We start from the raw sequence: 7,431 nt of genomic DNA, 5'->3' as shown, positions 1-7,431 counted from the left end.
GGTAACTGGTAGAGTTTGGAAAAACCTCTATGTTTTTGCAGGAATAACTTGTGGGACCCTCAGTCACAACTTTCCATTCCCAGAGCATTACTGGGCAGGAATTCCAGCTCTTGTCTGAGTCATCCTTTGATCATAGGATTGAAGAGAGTTTAGAGCCATAAAAAAGGTAGTTAATGACAGAGGGAAAACACCAATTGTTCACTCACGTTATAACGTTTATGACAACATTTTTAAAGGGGGAGATATTAAGTTTAGGGCAATGGGAGCAGTAATATTTGTAGGCAGCACTGGAAATTTTCAAATAGAAACAGTACATCATCCAATTAAATAACTCAATATCTGCCAATAAATTCTTCACTCGAATAAATAAAACCCTTTACACATGGATGCCAAATATCCCACACTTCAATGAGTAGATGTACATCATCAAAAACACATGTTCCACAATAAAATATTGTATGATTGAAATTTTTACTTCATCATATTTCAGTTCTTCTCTGATACTGAGCCCATATTAAGTCATTTGGTTTATGCAAATTTGTCTTTCTGCAGATTACACTTGGAGGGAGTTTTTCATAAGCAATTTCGCCTTACTATTCTGTGCCAAGGATACCCTGGATTCTGAACTGATATGAGAACAGGATCCTAATGAGGATCATAAAGCCCCATGACTAGCTACAAAACAAACTAATAAGTTAAAGTCTTTATCACCGGAAAGAACATTTAAAGTAGTAACATGGAAATGAATGGCAGACACAGACTGAAAAGCTGTGATCAAAGAATTTCCTCTACATTAAAATTATAAATTTTGGCCTCAGTGGCCAAATGTAGTTTATATAACAAAATTATTACTCTATGTAATAGAGTAATAATCAGTTAATAACTATATGATAATCATTATATACCGTTAATCACAATATTAAGCAAATGGGAATCTCCAAATTGTTTCTGATTCATGATGGGACTAACTTTGGAAATTAAAAAATAAAAGGAGGGGTGCCTGGATGGCTCAGTTGGTTAACCATCTGGCTTCGGCTTGGGTCATGATCCCAGGGCCTGGGAACGAGTCAGGAGTCAGGCTCCTGGAGCAGCCTGCTGCTCCCCCTGCTTATGTTCTCTGTGTCTCTCTGACAAAAAAAAAATCTTTAAAAATAAATAAAAGAATTAAAAAAGAAACAAAAGGAAAAATTGTTGGCTATCAGAAGGTGCAGAAAGTTCAACAAAGGGACTTATTTAAAATCAATAGCAGTTGAACTTTAGAAAATTGAAACTCCAGGTTATAAATAGAGGGATTAAGCTCTTCTTTCATGATCCAATCTAAGAATCACAATTTCTGGCTTTTAGGCATTAAGCATGAAATCACAGGTAATGTTGAACACGGCCCTTTCATGGCTTCCCACTGAAAAATACATTTACAGCCCCCTTTATGTCCTTGTTCCTCAGGCTGTAGATGAACGGGTTCAGCATGGGTGTGACCACCCATGCATACATCACCAAGGCCACTGCACTTGAGTGGGAGCTCTGGGTAGCAGCAGAACTAAGGTACACACCTAAGCTCGTACAATAAAGTAAGGAGACAACTGAGAGGTGAGATGCACAGATGGAAAAATGCTTTATACTTGCCCTGAGCTGATGATACTCCACTTATGGAGGAAACTATCTTAGAGTAAGAGTAAACGACCCCAGCCAGGGGAGCACCACCCAGAAGCATAGCTGCAAAATACATCACCATGTAATTAAGAAAGGTATCAGAACAGGTGAGTTGGATCATCTGATTGAGTTCGTAGAAAAAGTAGGGGAATTCCAGCTTCTACAGAAGGACAGCCACAAGGTTTGCAACAAAGAATGCAAGACACTCATGATTTAGGACACCAGAACCAGCAGTTCACAGAGCAGGGGTTTCATGATGACCCTGTAGTGCAGGGGGTGACAGATGGCCACAAAGGGGTCATAAGCCATCATAGTCAGGAGAAAGTTGTCCAACCTTACAAAAAGTAAGAAAAAGTACATCTGTATGATGCAGCTTTCATAAGTTATGACTTTTCTCTGTGTTAGTGTATTCACCAGCATCTTGGGAATGGTGGTGGAGGTGATACAAAGTACAGGTTGGCAAGGAAGAAGTACAAGTATGTACAACACTGACTCAGTAATCCCTTCTTTTGTGTTGAAAGGAAATTTATAAAGAAATTCACCAGGACCAGGTGGGATTTATTCCAGGAATGCAAGGGTGGTTCAACATTCACAAATCAAACAACGTGATAGAGCACATCAAAAAAACAAAAGACAAGAGTCATATGATGCTCTCACTTGATGCAGAGAAAGCATTTGCAAAATACAGCATCTTTTCCTGATTAAAACTCTTCAAAATACAGGGATAGAGGGAGCATACTCAATATCATAAAAGCCATCTAAGGAAAGCATGCAGTGAATATCATTCTCAATGCGGAAAAATGAGAGATTTTCCCTTAAGGTCAGGAACACGACAAGGATGCCCAATCTCACCATTATTGTTCAGCGTAGTACTAGAAGTCCTAGCATCAGTAATCAGACACCAAACTGAGGGTTACACAAGAGAGGAGGGTGGGGGATGGGGTGACCAGATGATGGGTATTAAGGAGGGCATGTGTTGGGATGAACACTAGGCAACTGCTATAAGGTGCTAAACTCAGATTATACTAAATAAAATATCTCAATATATATCTTACAATTAACAAACATTTTATAGTTACATTTTCATAGCTCTGAACTTGTGATAGAAGTGTGAAATTCCTAATTTTTTGGCAAAATTGTCATGAAGCCAAAGAGTGTAGTGCCCAAGGGTTTATATTAAAAGAACAAACTTATTATCTTTGTTGAAAAAGGGAAAAGTAATTTTCTAGAGATATCAGGGGTATCATCCACCCCAAGTCAATGCTTTGAAGGACCCAAGGGACCTAGTCAGGACTGATTCCTCAGTCTTAAACAGGAGAAAATGTTCACTCAGGAGTGGGATAAGGTGCTGGAAGTTTAGATCTCTGAAAGGCAGAAGAAGTCATAGAAAAAGGGTAAGAAGAACTGACTTCACCTGGCTTATCAGCCTTTCTCTTAGGAACAGATTCAAAGGGTGAAATTTCCTTTCTGTCCACACTAGTGTTCTGCAGGGAAGTCATGTGCCTAAAGGTGGGAGGAACAGGAGGGAAATGTGCTTAATGAGCTCCAAAGCAGCTGTAAATACCTCCTCGGCTGCAGTCCCATAGCACAGGCAACCTTGGGCTGGACAAGACCTGTTCATTTCTCGTGCAGTCCTAAGTCTGGATGGGGCACTGAAGTCTGACTCATTCCTGCTCTCTTGTCTGGGTACAGAGCTTCATCCTCCATCATCTACCAACCAGGCAGGTATTTTGATTTCCATGTCGAGACCTTCCTCTGTGAGACCCCATCTAGATGAGTTTTACTGCCAAGAAGGGACTGCAGTTGGTCTGAGAATGAAAGTCAAGGCATTTAGCTGAGGTCACCTGAGGGCCAATCCAGCCCAGCCCAAAGCTGAGAGTTTGCTGTGGCTGTTTGCTGGCTTGATTAAGAAATTTATTGGTTGATTAACTTATGTATTTATGACCCTAAAAATAGATGTGAACATGGAATTCAGAAATGCAAGTTTCAGCGTTAACAAGTAAATCATAATGAGGGAAATCCAATCCTATGAGGGATGGGAAGCATAAAAGAACATGAGACCAAGGATCTTTGTGATTAACTAGAGTAGAAAAGTCAAGTATTAGCCGTGGAGGGATATACAGTGAAGTGAGTATATGTCTTTTCTCTTTTAATATGGACATATTAGACTACATTTCCCTACCGAGGAGAAAAATCCAGACGAAAGATTTCTCACAGATACACCTATGCAAGAGCAGTCCATGAAACATACATATCACCATACCTCCTCTCTCTTGAGTATTCAAATGAAATTTTTTACATGTATTATGTGAAAAAGGGTATGCTGATGAGCTTCCTTTACAATTACCTCATTATCTGTGAGCCTGAACGTGGTATGGTTTAACTAACCACTCACTTTCTCTGTTGAAAATTGTCTGTGGGAGTCTTTGCTGTTTGCATAGTGGGGTCAGAGTGGTTTTATTCCTGTTTTGTGTGGGTGTTTTTTTTTGTTTGTCTTTTTGTTTTTTTGTGATCTTTCAGCAAAGAATTGCTGTTTATTTCACCAATTTATCTACTTGCCATTTTGCTTTTTTATGTATGTATAGATGTATTTGGGCAGAATGTGTGAGAGTATAAATTTTGGGTTTTAGTCTCTGAGTTAGTCATAATATATTCCCTACACTGATTTTTCTACTTTTTTGTTTGTTTGTTTGCTTTGCTGGAAGAATTGATCTGTCACCTTAATATTCTTCACTAGTTCATACTTGTTTTCCAAACACTGAAAGTGAATGTCCTTCTGTATACTTATTGCACACAAATCACCCTTTGTACATATATTCCAACTAGTGTTCATGTCTCTGTGTACCTTATTGTTCCTTTTGGCCTTTTATTATTGGATCTATTTCTAAAATAGAAATGTCATCACTTGAAAAGGATTCTTCTTATTATGTTTGACCACGAATCACCTTTACCTTCCATAAACATACTTGTCCCATATCTTTTTATATGAGATGAAACTAAAACTTTAGATACTGCTTCTCTCCACATTAAAAGACTTTTTCAAATCCTTTTATTCCTGAGTCCTTGGCAATCTAATTTATATTTGAATAGGCACAGGAACAACAAGTCTCCTGCTTTCTGCAATCTGATAATAAAATGCCCAAATTTTGTGAAATTTTGGGTTATTCTTTTTACTCATCTTTCTCTTGTGATGTTCACTCTGTAAGGTGTTTCACACCATAAATATGTCACTACTTTGTGTTGTGGACAAATTTAATTTAGCTCTTATTATTTTTGCTGGGTATAAATGGGATCTAACCAGGACTGGATGCCACCAGCACCAAGGAAGCTTTCCTTCCTCACAGGCTCTCAGGACAAATGAGCTGATTTATTCTTTATGTCTGTCTCATTTCTTCCTCCCTCTGTCTGTCTCTCTCTGTCTTTCTATCAGAGAATTTTTTTCTCCTGTTATTTTTGTAATTTCTTATTTAAATTCAATTTAATTAACATATAGTGTATTATTAGTTTCAGAGGTAGAATTCAGTGATTCATCAGTTGCATAACACCCAGTGCTCATTCCATCAAGTGCCCTACTTAATGCCCATCACCCAACTACCCCATCCCCCCACCCACTCCCCTCCAGCAACCATCAGTTTCTGTCCTATAATCAAGTCTGTTATGGTTTCCCTCCCTCTCTGTTTTTATCTTATTTTATTTTTCCTTCCTTTCCCCTATGTTCATCAATTTTGTTTCTTAAATTCCACATATGAATGAAATCATATGGTATTTGTCTTTCTCTGACTTATTTTGCTTAGCATAATACATGCTAGCTCCATCCACATCCCTGCAAATGGCAAGATTTCTTTCTTTAATGGCTAATATTGCATTGTGTATATATACCGCATCTTCTTTATGCACTCATCTGTGGATGGACATCTGGGCTCTTTCCATATGTTGCCTATTGTGGACATTGCTGCTATAAACATTGAGGTGTATGTGCCCCTTCGAATCACTATGTTTGTATACTTTGGATAAATACCAAGCAGTGCAATTGCTGCATGGTATGGTAACTCTATTTTTAACTTTTTCAGGAACCTCCATACTGTTTTCCAGAGTGGCTGCACCAGGTTGCATTCCCACCAACAGTGTGAGAGGGTCCCTTTTCTCTGCATCTGGGCTATCATCTGTTGTCTCCTGAGCTGTTAATTTTAGCCATTCTGACAGGTGTGAGGTGGTATCTCATTGTGGTTTTGATTTGTATTTGCCTGATGATGAGTGATGTAACCATTTTTTCATGTGTCTCTTAGCTGTTTACAATTGTACCAAAACCCATATCTAGGAAGAAACCTAACCAAAGAGGTAAGAGATCTGTACTCTGAAAATTGTAGAACACTTATGAAAGAAATTGAGGAAGGCACAAAGAAATGGAAAAACATTCCATGCTCATGGATTGGAAGAACAAATACTATTAAAATGTCTATACTACCCAAAGCAATCTACACATTCAATGTAATCCTTATCAAAATACCACGAGCATTTTTCACAGAGCTGGAACAAATAATCTAAAATGTGTATGGAACCAGAAAAGACCTCAAATATTGAATACAATTTTTTATGTTTCTTTGCACACAGGTCAGAAAGTGGCCATTCCAAAATGGAGCCCCAGGATGATTTGTCCCTGGGAAGCTACGAATAGGAATTTCTGGGTAATATTTCCACATTCTTTATGGGAAAGGTAATATGATGTGTATGCATTCATATCCTAAACACTGTGTTAGAGCAGGTGGGGGAGAGGTGAGAAGGACATAGAAGTAACACACACCACACACACCAGGAGGACATGGTGTGCTGTGTTGTGTGTATGTGACACTGTGTGTGTGTATGTGCATGTGCGCCTGCATGTGGGCATCTTGATGACTGAGAGTAGTCCTCAGAGCAGGGATACACAGGGTCCTCTATTTCAAGGAGACCCTTATAATACATGGGCCAAACTCAATCAACAAATGATACTAAAGAGGGATAGTCAATTGACAGGACCCTATTGCAACCATCATAAAGTGTAAGAAGAACATTGTGTGAACAAGGAAGTCCCTGTGTCTTGAACTTTAAGCAGCTATGAGGCCACATGGTTCTAGGAAATTCACTGCCACCACCTCTCATCACTTTCCCTCTTGTCCATTTCCCTCAACACACTGGCATCCTTCTGAGCCTTGATTTTCTGACAGAAGCTCTTCCTCAGGGCCTTTGCACCAGCTGTTCCCTCTGCCTGGAAGACCTCCTGTCTTCCACCCTCTCTTCAATGAGGTCTTTGTTCAAATGTCACCTTCTTAACCAGCCTTGACTGAACACCCAACATAACACCTGACACAATCTCTCTCTTAACCAGCTTCCGTTCTGTTCATATCATCTGTCCCCATTTCGTGATTATTTAATCTTTATATATGCATCTACCCTATCACCAATATTGAATTGTAGGGAATTTTACTTTAGAGCACTCTCTGCTTTATGATAGAATTTCCAAAACATGATCGACACTCTATATATTCCTCAAATGCATGAAATAATTTCTTACTAAAACTAAAATACCTGACCTTTTGGGGAACATCTGATGTGGGGATGGAAATTCCTAATCAGAAAGGAACTGGGGATCCTCTCAAGGGGACCAAATCCGTTCACAAAATATTACAATTAGTTTATTGACTAGAAAATATAAATTGTTACATTTCCACAATAGGAACAATGACTATTTGTGTGAAAATTAGTGGTGTTATTTTCTCCTGTGCTGGTAGTCAACTCCAACAC

General features: G+C 38.8%; 1 pseudogene; it reads right to left on the bottom strand.

Moving 5' to 3' along the window:
- Window positions 1-1,386: 1,386 nt before the first annotated feature.
- On the bottom strand, window positions 1,387-3,149 carry LOC118533673 (olfactory receptor-like protein OLF4; annotated as a pseudogene).
- Between the last annotated feature and the right edge of the window lie 4,282 nt (window positions 3,150-7,431).

The sequence above is a fragment of the Halichoerus grypus genome, chromosome 1 (genome assembly GCF_964656455.1).
Source record: "Halichoerus grypus chromosome 1, mHalGry1.hap1.1, whole genome shotgun sequence".
NCBI classification, from domain to species: Eukaryota; Metazoa; Chordata; class Mammalia; order Carnivora; family Phocidae; genus Halichoerus; species Halichoerus grypus.
Note: the sequence above shows the minus strand (reverse complement) of the source record. Positions and strands in the feature narration are given on the sequence as shown.